Raw genomic sequence first — 20,794 nt, 5'->3', positions numbered from 1 at the left:
ACACATATGTGCAATTTCGGGGCACGACCAGACCTATCCGGTCGCCAGGCATTTCCAGGAGAAACATCTAGGCATACCGGACAAGCTCCAATATTTTTTAATTGACTGTGTAGAAGTTTCAAGGAGGGGAGGGGACCGTGAGGCTAAACTCCGTCTCCTTGAAACTAGATACATATTGGAGCCTAATACAAAATATCCGAATTGATTAAATGACAGGGAAGATCTTTATACCTGCCTTTAAAGCTATCCTGTATGCCTTCAAGTCCTGTCCGGATATAAAACATATTCCATCTTCATAATGTCAATCTCTATGATTGTAAACCTTTGACATAGTGGTGTCTCTTCTGTAATCAATAATTGTTTTTAAAGAAATCATGAATTTTAGTACTTCTCAATACCAATATGAATTATCTGTTGTCTCTTCTTGCACTATGTATTGTTATATTTGCACAATCACTTCAGCACTTTATTGTTTTTAGCAGGCATTATGGTAGGCCCACTTGGGCTCTATTTAGATCATTATATTTCTGAATCATGACATGATTGTTGTTACAATACATCAGAGTATATTGCATTACATTATTAATTCTAATGTTTGCTTATATATATTGGGCTGACATTCCTCACACATAGACATAATTATTTGTCATGTTGTAGTATCATCCAATTTTTTATAATGCTATGCAAACATGTTTGTAAATATATCAATTACGGACTTACTTTTATATTAAGATGAATAATGCTTGGAAAAGATGTTTGTTCCTCAGGGATTTTCCGCTATTTCATCGGTAACAACATCGTTATTTTGTACAGTATTTTTTTCATGTTCATGATTCATTTGTATGCACTGCCACTTTAAATGCTGCACTCTATGACGAGCAGTTTGTCATGTGATCAAGCCTTGTTCGAAGGCGAAACGCGTCATGGCGGCAGCGCTGGCTTCACTAAAATAAACCACCTTGCACCAGCACTTTACGGGTCGACTCTTTGTCACTAAGAATTAGGCAGTTCCTTGCTGTCGACGGTGTGACAAGTCTTGTGTGTATATATATATATATATATATATATATATATATATATATATATATATTATTTATATATATATATAAAACAAAGGTTACGAATAAGTTACAGTTAGAGCTCATTTTATCATTCATCCATCACGAACTACACTTAAAGTAGAATGACATTTGAGATTTAAAAGTTATAGTTAAGTCAATAACTTTATTTGATTTTAGTTAACGACATAAAAATATAGTTAAAGAAGACTGAGATCATAAACAAGGTTACACATTCGTACATAAGATAAGGTCCATACACAATAACAGATAAAGACAAACAGCTAAAGCAGATCTTACGATATTACATGGGTTTGTGCAAAACATAGTAAATCAGCATATCCTCACACAATCCTAAAACACGTCCATAGGACAAATACCCAAATGACTCATTATGGTGCAAATTGTGATGGCAGGGTTTTGTAAAAAGAAAGCGAACATAGATCCATATGGATTTGCATTAAAACCCACCTATGAGTGTATAAACGAGCATGTTCAAAATAAAAGAATGAGGAAAGCTGCTGTCTATTTGACTATCCTTAAAAATTCTAAAAAAAATCTTTTAACTAGTCAGCCAACGACTGAGACCAGAAGGCATTAAAACATATAAAATGCATACATCAGTTGTTCAAAGCAACTATGGTATAAATTCAGAAGACTTCAAGGACATGACTCATAGCCAAAAAATACAGTTTCATAGGGCAAGTACAGAATGGAAACGTATGGACCGCTTTCAAACTGCATTCGAATAACTTCATCTAACAGTTGGCAGCTTTTCTTCAAGAACTCCATGGCAGCCCGACATTGCCTTAAGCTTGCCTCCTTCAAGAGTGGTAGAATGAAAATTGACCTTACCAAAGACTAATAATTACAGAAGAGGATAAAGCGCGGGGTGCTCTGTGTAGAACGTCCGTCAGAAGGACAGACAGACAAGGTAGCAGCAAACATACATGGCTTCAGGTATGTAGGAAGGAAGTGCACAGTACTTAAACGCAGTCTTACTAGCAAGAACCTATGGTGTAAATTATGAATCCATAAAAGATAAGGCTTGATGCTAACACAGGTACTAATTTGGGCTTAGGCGGTAACGGTGGACATTCTTTAGTTTTGAATCATCCTTTCCTCTGCGCATTTGGCTGAGAGTTTGGTCAAAGGTGTACGGATGCTGGCCATAGAATATCTTGGGTTTGAGAACAGCACATCTAGCTCCAGCATTTACTTACCCTGAATATATATGCAATCCAGAGAACTTTGAGACATCTTTCCAGATTTAGACAGTGTGCCAGAATTGAGCGATTGAGTGTGGTTTCCCTCTTGATCAATATTTTTAACCAAAATAAAAGTGGGTGGAGCCTCACAAAATCTTTTATATACCCCAGTACAAGTTCTGAGTGGTATTTATAGTTACTGATGGACTTGGGTACAGCCAGCAACCTTTTTATGAACCCATTTTCCACCTTATCCTAACAGACTGATCCCAAATGCCGCACATGGCAGACCCACATGTTGCACCAGGGCAACTCTTAGCATTGTATATTTCTAACAACTTCCTGATTGGCTTACTGCTCAGTCAGGCTGAAAAGCCTAGGACCACTTCAGTAATCCTGGGTAAGGCAGCTACCAAGTTTTAAAGAGCAAAAGGCCAGCTTCTCATATAACAATATTTCCTAGATAAAGGATAGGAAGGGACCTTGCTAATCTGTACTATTGACAAAGAAAGCCCTGCTTTCCTTATCCCAGCACCCACAGACCATGATGTGGGTATTTGACTGGTTTACCATCAGATCTAAGCTGAAGGCACACAACTGGTCTAACAAGCGCTGCAAGCTGGTTGCAGTTCTGGCCAGCAAAATGGTGTTGCCAGCGTAAACCAAAGCCAGTACTTGACTTGTGCGAACCATCGAGCAGTCAATTCTACAATTCAGTAACTACCTCTTCAGGACGTTGACATACAAAGAAAACAGGAAGGGGGAAAATACTCATCCCTGCCACACGTCATGTTCAATCAGCCTGCAATTTTCTGTGGTTTCTCCTGCTGAGCTATATCTCACACTGGCAGTCACCTCAGAGTGGAGCTCTCTCAAGAAATGTGTTATGCTGGACTTGACCCCCAGTTCAGCCATGATTGCCCAGAGCTTTGACCTGTTGACCGAGTCAAAGACCAAACTCAGATATATATAGGCTGCAAAGACTTTACCTCTCTTTCCTACTTTGTATTTATTTATTAGCAGATATAGATTGAGACATTGTTCTACAGTCCCTGGGCCAACACGGAAACCCAAACTGAAAATCCAAAAAGAATGTTATTTTCAGTTGCCCAGGTTTGCAGCAGTTCCAGTAGGATCCTGCCCACAAACATAGCAGTTGAATTTATTAATGATAGTGGGCGATAGCATTTTGGATCTCCCTTGGTACTTTGCTTATAGATTGGAACTATTGTTGCATGTGACCAGGCCTTGGAAGTTATAGTTAGTTATACCACAGTACTGTAAATATTAATTTATGATTTACAACAAACACACACATGCGTACCCTAACTTATCAACATCATCCATTCAGTGATTTAACTATAACTCACAACTGTGCTAGTCACTATTTTCACAACATTATTGAAATGTGTTATGTCATTTGAGCTTTTTTTACAGTAAATACTTTTTATGTAGTGTGAAGTGTGTTGTTTGAAGTACAAAAAAATGCATTTATAGTTAAATCACTGTATGGATGATTTTACATCGTAAATTAATATTTACAATGCTATGGTATTAATAACTATAACTTTTACATTTCAAATGTTTATCTACTTTAAGTGTGGTTTGTGATATATGAATGATAAAATGTGCCCTAGCTATAACTTATTTGTAACCTTTGTTTTTGTGAGGTGTTCTGTATAATGATGGGTGATGTAAATAATACTTTTTGTGTTACAATATTATAGTTAGCAATGTCGTTTTTTAATAAACATAATATAAAGAGAACCGTTTAATACGTGAATTAAAAATAAATAAGGTAAGTACTTTTATAAAGAGCATAAATAAAGAATGTATTTAACATTTAGAAACATATTTATATGTGCAGAGAGTATTTTTGTATGTTGACAACTGTTTATAAATATATTGTGCTAAATTAATCGTGGCAATGTATTTCGTTATGACAAAAAATAATACTGCTGAAAGTTGGTAAAATATTTCTATGAGGTTGTAGCCCTAATGGATGGATGATGGTAATATTTACAGTTTGATGTATGAAAAGAAGAAATATCTGTAGTAAAATGTATCTGGTGCCATGGGTGGCTGGCTGTTGGTGAAGTGAAGTCTAATGTAATTTTTTTAAAGAAAATAGTCGGTACTACTGTACTTTCTCGGAAGTACTGCAGTACTTCTTGCTTGTACAATCGATTTTGATTGGCTACACAGTACTCTTCAATGGTAAAACAGAAAATAGAGAAGTAAATGTATGGATTTGTTTTGTGTTTGGATGTTGTTCAGAAGCACAGTATAGTAAGACTACCCATCTTGTTGTATTATCTCCTTGCATTGGAAGAAGAAAGTCTTTTATTGAGCAATGGCAGAAGGAGTTCAGCCGAGTGAGGAGAGTGAGGCAGAAAGGATCAGGCCATTGCCCTGGCGGAGTAGGAGATGAAGAGGAGGAAACGTCTGAAGAAGCCAATGGTGTGGGAATTTTTTACACTGCCTACAGGAGAGAAGAAAGTAAATGCATGTCATGTGACATATACGTTGTGTCACATAGGGATAATGTGTGGGAGTGGTCAACAGTACTCTTTGGATATGGCAGGGATGCAAAAACATCTGCAGGGGATTCACTCCACACACCTAGCACATTTGGATAGAAGGAAACAGTTTGAGTTGGCGGAACTATGGCACATCAGGACAGCACCAGAGCAATCTGGCAAAATTGCTGTACCATCAACTTCGCGGTTGGTTGGTCCTGTGGCAGCTACATCTTTTGCTAGTACTGCACCCTCCTTTCCACCACCTGGGCCTACAGTGCCAGTGCACCACTAGAGGCAAGACCAGAATGTTGTTAAGCAGCAGTACGCACGTACTGCAACTTACTGTTTGCATTGCCAAACTGTTATAGTGTCAGGTGAGAACGACATTCATTTGCAGCAAGTAATGGGTCATCAGTGCCCTCCTGGAAATCCATAGTTGAGTTTTGTTTTGATATTTGGACAGGCGTTCCTGCTTCTGCCTTTTCTTCTGGATGTTTATTTGTGTTAGTTGGTCTTGTTGAGCACAAAAAAGAAAAATGTAAAAATCAAAAAGGAAAAAGAGTTCTTTTCAGAACTAATTGAATATTCATACAAATAAAGGACAGTTAACAAAATGCAATTTTTCCAACAGGTCTACTATGTACAGGATGTTAGAGAAGGGTACAGTGAAAGGTAAGTGTAAGGTAAGTTATATAATAGTTGTACAAATTAAGGTACTGTAGTTTGGATATGTGTTTGTAGTGAGGGTCTTTCCATATTTTATTTATTTTGATGTATTTTATTTATAAAGTTTTATGTAGCGCGAACAAGATCCCAAAGGATATCAGAGCGCTTTACAGTATGATGGGAGGAAGGACATATGCAATATAAACATCTGGTAGATAGAGAGAGATAAAAAAAAAGACTGGAATGGTCGCATAATGCGGGACAATTGCGCCTGATCCAGCGTGGCTCCCAACCAAACCTCCAAATCATCACTATACTTCCTAGGAGCTATCACACTTTACTCATCATTTGGGCCCATAACACCGCAAGCCACTCATTCACACAAATCACCCTGTTCCCAGGATCAGTGAAAACTAGAGGAGGAGATGCTGGATTTTAGCGGAGTGTCTTATTTCACTCTAAAATTTTATACACTATATACATCTGCAGTTTATCAATATTACCATGGTTTTATTCTTAAGAAACATTAAAACACCCCACCATTTGGTCAATGGATCAGCTAGTAAAAGTTAACTAATGGACAACAAGACCATCATAGCGTTGAGCTCTTGAGGCTGAAGCCGGGAGCGAGTAACTTTTAAAGCTGACGAGCTCCTGGACGACGCACCTGCGTGCCGGTTCGGGCATCGAGGCCTTTGACGGTTGTTTGGCGGCCTTCTCTTCCACCCCTAACTATTTTCTCTACTGATGAGGGAAGTTATCCCGAAACCCGAGCCATGTCTCGGGCGATATCCAAAAACCCGGGACATGTATCGGGTCTAGAGATCATTAGTTCTACAAGTACCTACTTGCACCCACTGGGGTGAACCACTCAAGAACTCCATGTACCAGAGTCCCTGGGGGCGATCCGGAGGAGGGGCTAGCGGTGTGCGGTCCATTGCGATTGTTTCTACAAATTGGCTCCCTTGAGCTTTGAGCTGACGAGCTCCTGGACGACGCACCTGCGTGCCGGTTCGGGCATCGAGGCCTTTGAAGGTTGTTTGGCGGCCTTCTCTTCCACCCCTAACTATTTTCTCTACTGATGAGGGAAGTTATCCCGAAACCCGAGCCATGTCTCGGGCGATATCCAAAAACCTGGGACATGTATCGGGTCTAGAGATCATCAGTTCTACAAGTACCTACTTGCACCCACTGGGTTGAACCACTCAAGAACTCCATGTACCAGAGTCCCTGGGGGCGATCCGGAGGAGGGGCTAGCGGTGTGCGGTCCATTGCGATTGTTTCTAACTTTTAAATCTTAATTGTCACTTGTTATTTTGTTGTTTTTAAGAACTTACCTTCATTGGCATCGAGTTGTCTCACGCAGCGGATCTAGCGCTGACGCGGCACCTCAACCCCAACACTCCTTGCCGCCATTCTGGAAAGCCCGGAGGCCACGCCCCTTCCAGAGGCCACACCCCCCTGGTCGCCGCCCTACCTTTCTATAAATCATGTGCGTCTTCCGGACGCGCAGCGGGCACGACGTTTGCGCGCCGAAGGCGCGCCAAAGGTAAGCCCGTATGCGCCCGACTGCGGCCGGCCGGGCCTAGGGGCTCCCCACCATGCCCAGTTGACTCAATATTCTTCTACGCAGCTATATAACCTCCAAGGCCCGTGGCCTCTGGATGATACTGCGTCCGTACGCATTGGTAGGTTGGGACTGACAGCTCTGCGGCCTCCCTGCCCTTTACCCTCCCTATCCCCCCTTCCCCCCTTGGCCCTTCTTCCAACTCCCCTGCCCTCCCTGTGCCCACTACTCTATCTGTTTACAACCTCAATACCAGGTCTGCAGTCAGGCACTGCCAAGAACTCTTTATTTTACTTGACCTGCACAAACCGGATCTCCTGTTTCTTACAGAGACTTGGTTCTGTGACAATTCCCTTCCTTCTCTGCTAGCTGCACTCCCCGCCTCTTATTACGCCTTGCGCGCTGATCGACCTCCCGGAAAATCAGGCGGCGGCATTGCCCTAATTGCCCGCAGAGAAATCTCCTATCAATCGTTAGCCTTCCCCTCTATTGGCTCATTAGACTTCCTTGTTGTCCGCTCGTCCTCTTTTAGCCTCCCGCTGACCTGCCTACTTATGTACCGCACCCCCCCCAACCTTCTCAATTTTTTCTATCTGGCTTCCAGGATTTGGTGGCCACCTTAGCAGTCAATAACTCCTCCATCCTGGTCCTAGGAGATTTTAACTTCTTTCCCTCAGACCCCACTGAATGCTCGACTTCCAAGGAATTCTCGGATACTCTTCGCTCCCTCAACTTTGACTCTCATGTTCACTCCCCCACTCACATCCATGGTCATATCCTTGCCCAGATTTGGTCCCTCAACTGCCCAGTAGACTCCTTGTCCATCTCCCCCTGCACTTGGTCCGACCACTTTTTGATGTCCTTTTCATTACATCTTAGCTCAGTCTCCAAGCCCTCTCTACCCAAAAATACCTGGGCTCGCTCCTGGAATAAGGTGGATGTGGCTTCTCTATCTGCCACACTTTCCGCATCCAGTCCGGACCTCCATGGTCTGTCGTCCTCCGCACAAGCCAATGCCATTAACTCTTGGCTTCTATCAGGCTGTGATTCTGTCGCTCCCCACAGGCGGGTGTCCTCCAGAAGGACGAATGACGCAAACCGTTGGTTCAACAAGGAACTGAAGGTCCTAAAACTTACTGTACGTCGTGCTAAGCGGACCTGGAGGCGAGATTATTGCCCCAATCTCAAAAATCAGTACATCACCCTCCTGTCTTTGTACAAAAAAAACATTCTGGCGACCAAAACTGCCTATTTCTCCTCTAAAGTCTTGGCCGCCGAAAATCGGTCTAGAGAAATTTTTTCTATTGTGCATGACCTCGCCTACTCGGACAGAGCTACCCTTAAGCCCTCCCCCTCCCAGAACCTATGTAATTCTCTCAACATCTTTTTCCTGGACAAAATTTCCAACATTAAGGCAAACATTCCTCCTCCCTCCCCCTCCTTTGTCGACCCCCAGGGTCTGCTACCTGGGGCACGATTCGACTCTTTCCCCCTTATGACAGAGGACTCCTTTCTTACCCTTCTGTCTATGGTTAAATCAGGCTCCCCGCTGGATCCCTGTCCCGCCTACATTCTTAAACACATCTATTCGGTGCGTGTGCAGCCCCCTCTTAATTTTCCTAATAGTTCACTATCCCAGGGCATTGTTATCCCTCCTCTCAAATCGGCCATCATCGTTCCTATCCTCAAAAAGCCTGGTGCTGATCCCTCAGCCCCTGCTAATTACCGCCCCATTTCTTTACTGCCTTTTCTGGGGAAGGTATTGGAGTGCCACGTGACCAGAGCACTCAGTACCTTTGTAGAGGAGAACAGGGTGCTAGCCCCCCGCCAAGCTGGTTTCCATCCCGCACACTCTACGGAGTCCGTGGTGCTATCGGTCCTTGACAACCTCAGAGAGGGTATGGACACTAACCACCCACAGGCCCTGATCCTCCTCGATCTCTCCGCCGCCTTTGACAGAGTTGACCACTCCATCTTACTTTCCCGTGTCAGGGCGGCGGGGATTGGAGGCTCGGCCTTGGTCTGGTTGTCCTCCTTCCTGAAGGACAGCACCCAGGCAGTCCACCTGGGCGATTTCTCGGTGGACTTCCGCAGAGTACAATGCGGGGTTCCTCAAGGCTCCCCCTTTCTCCTCTTTTATTCAACCTGTACATTGCCCCTCTTATTTTTGCCCTCCAACAAATGAAGGTCTCTGGCTATAATTATGCAGACGACCTCCAGCTTATTTTTTCCTTATCCCCATCCCCTGAGTCCATGATAAATTTCCAGTCAATCATGACCTTCATTCGGGACTGGATGAACTTCAACCACCTGAAGTTAAACCTAAACAAGACTGAGCTGGTTTTGACAGGTGGTTGCTCCAGTCCCTGGTCTTCTCTCTTCTGGTCCTCTTCCCTAGGTTCCCCCCCTCTCCATCTTCCTCTGTAAAAACTCTTGGTATTAAATTGAATGACCAACTCACCTTGCACTCCCAAATCAGCCAAGTGGGGTCCTCATCTTTCCTCTCACTTCGCACCATCCGCAAAGTCTCTCGTTTCTTTTCTCTCCCCACCTTAAAGATCATAGTCCTGGCGATGGTAATCTCCCGCCTAGACTATGGCAACGCCCTATACTGTGGCTTGCCTGCTTATTGTATGCGGCGATTGCAGCTGGCTCAAAACCAGACTGCCCGCCTGGTTTTGAACTTGGCCAAGTCCCATCACGTCACTCCCCTCCTTAAATCCCTGCACTGGCTCCCTATCCGAGAACGTGCCCAATTCAAGATGGGCTGCATCATCTTTCAGGCCCGGGCCGGCTTAGCTCCGGTCATTATCTCTTCTGAAATTAAGACCTATGCCCCTGCTCGGGAACTGCGTTCTTCCTCCCAACAACTATTGACAGTTCCCTGCTTCAAGCGCAAAAAGTGGGGAGGTACAAAATTCTCTACAATGGCCCCTGCCTGCTGGAATTCTCTCCCCATCCATCTTAGATCTTCCACTCAATATTCACACTTTCGTAAAGAGCTAAAAACGCTTCTTTTTTCCCAAGCTTTCCCATCATAACGCTCTTGTCCTTTGCTCCCTTCCGATTTCCTTATCTCTCTGAGCTCAGCACTCCTTATCGCCATGGAACCGCCTGGTGAATGCGCGCTCTATAAATATTTTAAACTCAAACTCAAACCAGCTTAATTCTCCATTTATTCAATTTCTATTTAGAGACTAAGGGCCATATGTATCAAAGGGTTTTACACATTGTGTGTCTATGGGAAAATGTGTTCATACATATGGCCCTTATTCTCCTAGCATGACCTTATTTTATTTAGCCTTACTTCAATAATTACTAAAACATTTAGTAACCTGGAGAGAAAGAGAAGTTACATTCAAACAGTTACATTTATTAGCAGAATAGTACAGAAAAATAATTTAAAACAATATTACCAAGATTTCAGTAAATGGACATCAGGGTTAGGACAGCAATCTTCCCAAAAACCACCTCTCTATTCTCTCTTAATATTTTGTACATTTTATCACAACATGTTTCAATTAGTATGAGTTGTATACTCTAGTTTTTTCCAGTTTCTTTCTATCTTGATAAAGTTTATCTTTGAACTCTTCCATTTCAATGTCACCCTTTTCGCGTTCTCTTTCTTCTCTTTCTTCAAAATCCTTCTTTATAGACTTTTTAAGATTTCCTGTTTTTCTAAGTTTACAACCTAATCCTAAAACCAAAAATATTACTATTATTAGGGTTACTGGAATTAATACCTTCCCTATTATGGATCTACCTATTTCATAAAACCAATTCTTAACTGCTGAAAAACTTCTACCAAGTTTCTCAAGAACACCATCAACCTCCAGTGGTACAATTTCTTTATGCAACTCTATAAGATTTGTAATATATCTTTCAATGTTTTGACTTTTATCAGGTATGTAGGCACAACAATGTTGTACCTTCAAAATTCCACAGACTCCTCCTTCTTGTGCCAAAATTATATCAAGAGCAGGTCGATTTTGCATCGCCATAGCTCTCATGGCAACCATTTCTGTATTCACCATTAAAAATCCTACTGCAGTATCTGTTGACAAATGATCTACTATCATTGACAATTTCCGAATTCTGTTTGCATTAAAGGATATACCCACTGCTGGTATCAATGCTACAAAAATATCACCTATTATTTCTATTACACTTTCTCTCTTTCTACGACTTAAAGTTTTACCTATCTCATGAATTCCATTAGTTCCTCTATCTACATGGAAAATATTAGGAAAGACCAGGCCTATATAACTAACAACTAACAAGGCGGTGGCAGCTTGGGTGTTTGTTTTTAGAGCTCGTGCAGATTGCGAGGGGCTCCTCCTCTGCACACTGTGAAGCACTGGAAATCGCTTTTTAAAATTACATTTTGCATCTCTGTATTTTAGCTTCGGACACAATTGAATAATAATTGTTTCCTTCACGCTTTTTAACATTACTTGCTGAAAATTACCTTCATTCTGTATCTGTATCCCTAGCCCCGTTCCATCGCGGCTTCGTGCCGTTTGTGTGGAGGGCAGGGTGAGCTTTAAAAATCCAGAGCCGCCTCCCCGAGCAGAACGGAGTTAGCGTTCCAGCTAGGGGTGGGGCTTAGAGTATAAAATGGCCACCTGGAAGCGCAGCGGTCGAGCGCAGCGGGAGCGCCGACACCGCGCCGAAGCCGTGCCAAAGGGGTGCCAGTCTGCACCAGTCCATGCTGGGACCGCACTGCGTACCAGATCCCCTGACCCTTGTAACTCCCACTATACACCGAAGGTAATCACGTACTCTCGAGCACAGCTTCTCAGTATAGGTAAGGCATTCAATTACAAAGGATGCTCCCTTTTTAACGTAGACTCATTGCGCAATTTGCCTACTAACCCATGTCCAAACTGCGCTTTTAAAACAACTCCACCTCACTCAAACCTAGCTGCCCCTATGATTTCGATAATTGCAGAAAAACATATACACTGTGCCCTTATAAATGCCCGCTCCCTCGTAAAACACAGGGAAGAGGTGGCTGAACTTATAGCTATTCAAAACCTAGACATCCTGTTCATTACAGAGACCTGGGCAGATTTAGCATCTGGCCCAGATTTCAATATAGCCACCCCGGATGGCTATCATGTGACCCGATTAGATAGATCCTCTGGAAAAAGAGGAGGAGGACTAGCTATTATACATCGCGCCAGTTTAGTTTTAAAAACTGAACCATTGAATCATGATTCTATAGAAGCCTTAGGTTTCACCTTCATTCTTTCTCCTACTCAAACCTTTAAAGGAACCCTACTTTACCGACCACCCACCTCACGAACATCTTTTTTGGAAGCTCTTAATCTTCTGTTAGAACCAGTAGACGCTAATACAGAATATACAATACTGGGTGATTTTAACTTTCATCTAGAAAATCATGCAGACAAAGATTCCATTAGGATTATCTCTGACTTTCTGGCTGCGGGTCTAGAACAACGAGTCTCCTCAGCCACTCATCAAGCTGGTTACACTCTGGACAGGCTATTTACAAACAATTCACTTATGAATCAACCTACTGTGATTCCACTCACATAGACTGACCACTCGGCAGTGAAATTTTCTATACTAGTTAGGAACCACAAAAACTCTACGCCCATTTTACGCTCTCAGATCAAATGCCGTGACTGGAAAAATATTGACTACCCTAATTTTAATAACATCCTTAAATCCACTAAACTCAAAGACTCATGACCCATATGAAGCATCTAATAACTATGTGCGATGGTTGAATAATGCACTAGACTATGTGGCACCTGTCAAAAAACTGCAGCCTAACCGTAATAAACCTTCTGCTCCTTGGTTCTCATAACTACTAAGGCTCGAGAGACAACGATGCCGAAATCTAGAGAGGCGTTGGCGTAGGAATTACGACAATAAGGATAGAGAGAGATACAAGATAGCTTTGCAAAGCTACAAAAAACTTATCATTAAAGAAAAATGTAACTTCTTCACTACACAAATAGAATCAGCTCAAAATTCGAGCAAACAACTATTTCAGGTGGTAAAAAAAACTATCTAACCCTCCGATTCCCGATTCCATAGAACCATCTCAAGTTTTCTGCAACGAAGTTGCGGAATTTTTTAAAGGAAAGGTTACAGATATTTTTGATAATTTCACTAAAAAAACCTCTGCTGCCACAGCTGGTCCAGTTGCTCCCCATGTATCCACCGGGCCAACTCTGGAAGCTTTCTCTTCACTCTCACAGGCCTCCATGGAGGATATCATGAACACTGTTAAATCAGGATCCCCCACGGACCCATGCCCCCCGCGCATCCTTAAACTAGTCTCTAAACATACAACCCCGGTGCTCACTAATATCTGTAACGCTATGTTCCTTACAGGTGACTACCCTATAATCTGGAAGAAAGTCATCGTGAAGCCCCTCCTAAAAAAGCAACACTAAATCCAGCAGAGTTAAAAAGCTATCGACCTATTGCCTCGCTCCCCTATCCATCTAAGGTTTTCGAGAAGGCAATTAATTTACAACTATCAAACTTTATTGACCAAAACGAGCTGCTAGATGATACCCAATTTGGGTTTAGAAAGGGTCACGGTACCGAGACCGCCTTGATAAAAGCAACCGAAGAGGTCAGAATAATTATGGACCAAGGCGGTACAGCGATCCTAATACTTCTAGATCTGTCTGCACCTTTCGACACGGTCGATCACAACATCTTGAACGACCGTGCCGCTGCCATGGGCATTCAAGGCAAAGCCAAGGCTCTTCTGGAATCCTTTCTATCGGACAGAGAGCAGTCTGTGAAAATGGGGAGTTATTACTCGCCTGATTTCACCTTGCCTTGTGGAGTTCCTCAGGGCTCCTCGCTAAGTCCGACGCTTTTTAACATCTATGTGTCGGACTTAGCGAGGGTGATCAAGTCATTTGGCATTGGATTAACATCATACGCCGATGACACTCAGTTAGTCCTGGCCATTCATAAAAACGGAGCAGCAGTGGCCGCTAACTTCCAGGAAGGAATGAGAGCGATTAGCACCTGGATGGACCAGAACTGCTTAATACTAAACTCCGACAAGACGGAGGTCATGTTATTTGGTGAACTGACCCCGTCTTGGTCCCCAGTCTGGTGGCCTTCAGAGCTGGGAGATCCCCCCCTACCGGTGTCAAAAGTCAGGAATCTTGGAGTCCTATTTGACAACAGGCTAACCTTTGTCAGCCATGCTAACGCAGTGGTCTCAGCGTCCTTTTACACCTTGAGAATGGTAAAGAAATTATTTCCTTTCCTACCCCCAAACGCAGGTAAAACCTTAATGTCCACGCTGGTCCTGTCGAAGGTTGATTATTGCAACGGCCTATTGCTGAATGCACAGGAGCAAGTCTTGAACAAACTACAGCTGGTGCAAAACGCTGCGGCAAGAATTCTAACCGGCACACCTAAATTCTCATCTATATCTCCCATCATTCGCCAACTACACTGGTTGCCAATCAGATGCCGCACAAAGTTCAAGGCCTTGTGCATTATTTACAAAACACTGAATAACAATGGACCAGACTTTTAAAAAAAATCTATTAGTGTTTACAAACCCACTCGATCCTTACGCTCTGCGACATCTCAGCTGCTTAACATCCCACGCACTATGAAAGCAACATGGGGAGACAAACGCTTCGTAGTTGCTGCTTCCAAATTATGGAACAAGCTCCCCCCTCATATTAAAACAAGCTCTTCCTTACTTATATTTCGGAAACATCTTAAAACGTGGCTCTTTAACCAGTAAGTTTAGTAGGAACCCTTTGCAATCTTAGTGAACTCTAGCGCCGAGACACCGGAAGGTATTTGTGTGCTCTAGAAATTTTATAAATAAATAAATAAATAAATAAATATAACAGGACCCATACTAGTGATCAGGCAATCTATAATAAGCTTTGTTCCCACATAAGAAATAAATCCCAGGAAAAACTGGATCGTTACCTCCTTTAAATCCCCAACCTCCTTTTATAATGTATGTATCTTCACATTGACTTGCTCCCCCAAAATAATTATCATACACAGTGTTATCTCTTCGAATACATAATTTCCCTAATAATGGTGTAGCTATATTTATAGCCACATTCACATTATGTCCTTCTATATTATCATCCTCAAATGTCCACATTGTAGATTTAGATTGTTTTGCTTTTTACCTCCTTTTGTACTGATTCCTCCTTTTTTCTACCATATCCAAAATGGCTTTCTCTTAATTTCTCATTTTACAGGTCAAATTATGTTTAAACGCATAATCATGGGTCAGTTCTTGTGTTTCCAAAAAATATTCTCCAAAAACTTTTGCAGGTTTGATGTGATTCAATTCAGCTACAATTTTCAATTTCGCAAAAACATCATCAGACTTAGAATAATATTACTCTAATTTACTTGTTCTATAAAACAAACTGGCTAATACACTACATGTAACCCCATATGTTAGAGGAAGGTGATGGTACATCACACCCTCTGATAGAGATGCTGGTAATTTTACACAGACGTAACAGTCACCCGCATCCATCATTCTCACATATTAAGACAATAACTTTGAAAATGTGTTCCTCTACAAATCACTGATCAAGTTTTTTTGATGTACATGTATCATTTCACCCTTTGATTCATAGGCCTTTTCTTTCATACACTCATTTGCCTGTGCTTTTTCAAGATTTGGCCTGAAAGGAATTATAATAGCTCAAATCAACCATACCAACATTAATAATCCTGTACATATTAACCACACTCTACACCATTTTCTAAATATCGTGCATTTCGATTTTGTTACATCATTAGTAGATTTTTTTTTTTTACACAGCGCTTTCCACAATCTTTTTATGCCCTTATATTGTCTCTTTCAAATCTCTTTTGCACTTAAAGTGTCCTTACCACCAATAATTTCAACAGTCTTGTTCCTTCACCTTTTTTATTCTTTTAGTTTCTCAGTTTAAGTACTTTTCAAACTCTCTTTTGAGTTTCAGTTCACTCGCTTTCTTTTTCTTCGCTTTGACAACTCTAATTTTCTTGACTGCTATTCACTTTCTTTATTGGAGGCAAAATCATATAGGACCACTCAGGTGATTTGTATTTTTGATTTGGTCTTCTCATTCTTTTTGGCCTTTGCACAATTTCTATCTTTTTACCCAATTACTCCTTTTGACTAGTTATTTCATTTACTTGGTCCTCTTGTATTTTTGCTTTATTAACAAGTTTAAATTTCAGTCCATCATTTTCTTTAGGCCAATTATCTCCTTTCCCAGGTCTCTTGGTTTCAGGGCCGACAGTGTTACGTTCCACTCTCCAAGCTCTCTTTCTTGAGTTTCTCCTCAATTGAGTTTCATCTTCACTGTCATCAGACTCAGTTTCAGATTTCTCATTAGTTTAGCTTATGGTGAACTTTAAAATGTCTGTTTTCTTTACTGAATCTGTTTTATCTTTGGTCAGTTCTTTCACTCTGTTAAGAACTTCTCCATAGCTGGTACTTGGAAGCTCATCCTTATCGTGAGTTATTTCCTTTTCACCAGTTTTGAGATCCCGGTTCCTGCTTCCAGAGCTTTCAGACTGCCCTTTAGAGTGTGCCTGATTACCAATTTTATCTTTACTTTGTTCAGTGTCCTCATTGGTATTAGTTCTTACCAAATCTCGACTTTCAGGTCGATCTTCAGAATTTGGTAGTTCAACAACTTCACTTTCTCCTTCAGACGCAGAACTTGCATCCGATATTTCCAGATGTTGACGAACTGGCCGAGCTTCAGTATCTGGATTTTTCTCTTGTTCACCTTCAGAATCTGAGTCAGTTGGGCTTTCTTCTTCGTCCTGTGGATTTTCAGGTTCAGGCACACGGATGATGTAACTTGTGTGCACCCATCTCTTTATTCCAGCACATTTACCTACAGTCGTGCTAACCAGAATGACTTGTCTGGGCTTCTGCCAACGAGGGACTAAGCAGTGTACCTTTATCCGAACCCAATCTCCAGGGACCACATCATGAGCTGGATGTTTTTCTTTCGAGTTTGCCTCAGTTCCCACCTGATGGAACACAGAAGTTACCACGCCAGACAGGTTTTTGCAGTAACCCAGTATGATATCATCATTAATAGTCAATAGTTTATCAACTGCTACAAATGTTTGTCTCATTACTCTTCCCATCAGAATCTCATGCGGACTTAATCCTGTCTTTTTATCAGGTATGCTCCTTAGGGTCATCAGAACAAGTGGCAAAGCATCAGGCCATTTCAGTCCAGTGGCCAAACACATTTTTGCCATTCTGTTCTATATGGTTCCATTCACTTGCTCAACTACCCCAGAAGCCACTGGTCTGTAAGCACAATGCAATTTCTGACAAATGTCCAGTGCTTTCACAATCATCTGCATTAACTTGTTATGAAAATGTGTTCCACGATCTGTCTCAATTGTTCCTGGGAAACCAAAGCGCAGAATAATTTCAATAACAGTTTTGCAACAGTCACTCCATCATCCCTCCTGGTAGGGAAGGCCTTCGACCCACCGAGAAAATAGGCAAATGAACACAAATATATATCGAAGTCAAGTACAGGGTGGCAACTCAATTAAGTCTGATTGCATTTGTGTGAATGGACCTCCCTCCCGTCCTATGGTTCCCAAACTCACAACTGCGTTTCTTCTTGGATTCAACTGCTGACCAACAAGACATCACTGACAAAGGCTCTCAGCAATCATCCTGAACTTAGGATTATACCATGTCTGTCTGAACATTCTAATCATGGTATCCCTTCCAATATGGGTTTGACCATGGTACATTCGGGCCATATTTGAAATCATGTTATCAGGCATTACTGGTCTTTTATCTTTGTAAACCCAAATTTCATCCTCTTCTCTTTGTCTACATCCTGATTTTAACCAGATGCCTTTCTCTTCCTCACTTGCCTCTTCCTGCATCTACCTCACTTCCCACCTCACTTCCTGCTAAGTCTCAACTACTGTTGTTAGCATTAAAGGACTTGAAACATTTTCAGCTTTTCTGTCCCAATTTATAGATGCAAGATCTTTGGCACAGTATTTAGCAATTGAGTCAACAAAACGATTGCCTCTGGTGACATAATCATCTCCTTTTTGTGAGCTGCACATTTTACAACAGCATTTTCTCAGGTAACTGGGTTGCATCAATCAACATTTTCACAAATTCAGCATTTCTGATGGGGGATCCTGCAGAATTTAAATAGCCTCTTTGGGACCACAGTTGACCATAAGCATGGAAAACCCCAAAACCATATTACTATCAGTCACTATGGTGACTCTTATCTCTTTTCCCAGTTCACATGCTCGGATCAAAGCAATCAATTCTGCTATTTCAGACAAGATGCTTCCAGGACATCCGCCACTGTACATACAGCAAATGCTGCACTTAGAGCACCCTCATCTGTTCTCAGACATGACCCATCTGCAAACATTACGTATATCAGGCAATGGTTCGTCTTTAATGTCAGGTCTTGGTTTGGTACAGTATTCAAGAACATCCAAACATTTATGATCAACTTCATTTCTCACCTCAACATCCATTACATCAGGTAACAGCGTAGATGGATTTACATTCACACATCGTGAAATTGTCACATTATCTGCACCTAGAATTACCTTCTCAAATGTTGTCATCCTGTTACTAGTAAGGAACCGTGTTTTAGTCCTAGTAAGGAGAATCTCCACTGAATGGGGTACATATACCTATAAAAATAAAGCGCCCGACAGTGGATCCCTTCCAATAACAGCACCTGAATAGCTATTCCTCCGTTATTCTGGCCTCATCTATACTTATGAGGATATGCGTGCACACCGTATCACACCTACTGTCACAATGTTATTCCTAACCGAACTCAACAATTATAAACAAAAGCACAGGTGCACAACTTCTCAATAAACAGGGAAAACAGATATGCAATTTCCTCCCAAACAACAGTATATTTCCCAAATTTCCTTTATTCTAATATCAAAATCATTTGTAAAAACAGGGTCATAAACATCACTTGTTGATAGTGGCACAGCCGACGTGTTTCGTCCTTGAAGCGGATTTCTTCAGGTCGTTAATAGGTTCCCATGTAATGAGGGGGTAATTGGGTTGGGGGCGTGGCTTGGGCGCCGATGGCGATGGTCGCCTGAGAGCTCGGCTCCGGGACTGAGCCCGGAATTATCCTGAACATCGGAGGCTGAGGGGCACCCCAGACCCCGCATTCGGTTGAGCGAGGCGACAATACCCTCCCGAGGGCCCTGGTGGAGTTTGGACGGAGGTGGCTTTGAAGAAATGCCGAGGTTTGCGGAGTGGCGGAGTGCGACCCAATATGGCGCCCGGACCCCTTTGTCCCCTTGATCGAACCTACGGAGTTGAGGAGGTCTCGCGGGTGGCGCCCGGCACCCGGCTTCACCAGCCTCAGTTGTTTTAGACATTGGACATTGGCTGGTTCGGACCCTCTACAGCGGGACCATACTCGTTTAGACGACCGGGCGGGTGCCCACGCGTTCGAGGGCACCGGGCACGGGTGCACTCAGTTCTAGGCAGTGGTCGGCACCGCGACTCCGCAACTAGCTGCGAGTTCCTGGCCACCCCAACTACATGGATGGCGCGACACTCGGGCGCCACAGGACATCCGGGGGGGTTGGTGGCCCTTCCCCCGGAGCTATGGTGGGTGAACGGGCCTGCCCGACTCGGAGACGGGTGTCTCCGCCCCCTTATCGGTGCCCTCGGACGCCGTGGCGGTGGCGTGAGCCGAAACGGCGGAGTCTCCACAGGCTCTGGAGAAGGAGATCACCCATTCCGGACTGGAGGGCGAAACCCCGGGAAAGTCGTGCTGGACACTTGCACACGGAGGCGACTACTCCGGGACCTTTGCGGAGAGCCCCTGGCAGCATGGGGAAACCTAAAGGAGCCAAGGGATCCAGCCAGGCCACCTCGGACTCTGAGGCCCAGGACAAGGAAGAACATGGAGATCCTAAAAGACCTGGTGGCGCACCACTCCAGCAACAATTCGACCGTGTACTGGAAGCCATAGAGGCAACTCGGTCGGCCCTACAACAGGACATTGCCCAGGTGGCGACTGGCCTGGGCCTCCTTAGGGCAGACCACGGTAAACTCTCGGACCGGGTCAAGGAGGTGGAGAGCGCGGTGAAGACTATCGAACCGGCGCAGAGAACCCTGGCTGCGACGATAAAGGATGCCATGTCCCGAATCGAGACCCTCGAACGGAGGGCGGAGGATGCGGAAGGCCGAAACAGGAGGAATAACATTCGGGTAGTGGGCCTGCCGGAAAAGGTGGAGGAAGGTGATATGGTGCGCTACCTGGAGACCTGGCTCCGAGACACGGTGGTCCCGGAGGGCCTGTCCTCCTTTTACACTCTAGAACGGGCCCACAGAGTTCCAGCGCGGCCCCCACAGCAGGGACGAGCCCCGAGGCCGGTGGTGGCGCGGTTGCTACATTTCCGGGACAGAGACCTGATCCTAAATGCCGCCAGACACAATGGCCCGTTCCAGGTTGCAAACAGCCAGGTGAATATCTTCCCTGACTATACCTACGAGACGCAGCGCAAGCGGTTCTCCTTCCTGGCGGTTAAGCGTGAACTCAGGAGTGAGGGCATCCAATATTCACTCCTATTTCCCGCGAGGCTCCGAGTCATTGTCGACGACAAAACCCAGTTCTTCGACACCCCGGAGGAGGCCTGTGACTGGCTCTAACTGTACCGAACAGGGAAGGATGGTTATAACGCCTCGACCCATCAGGCGGAGGAGCCGGAACAAAGGAGGCGATC

This window comes from Lissotriton vulgaris, chromosome 1_1 (assembly GCF_964263255.1).
Source record: "Lissotriton vulgaris chromosome 1_1, aLisVul1.2, whole genome shotgun sequence".
NCBI classification, from domain to species: Eukaryota; Metazoa; Chordata; class Amphibia; order Caudata; family Salamandridae; genus Lissotriton; species Lissotriton vulgaris.
This window is presented reverse-complemented; position numbering follows the sequence as displayed.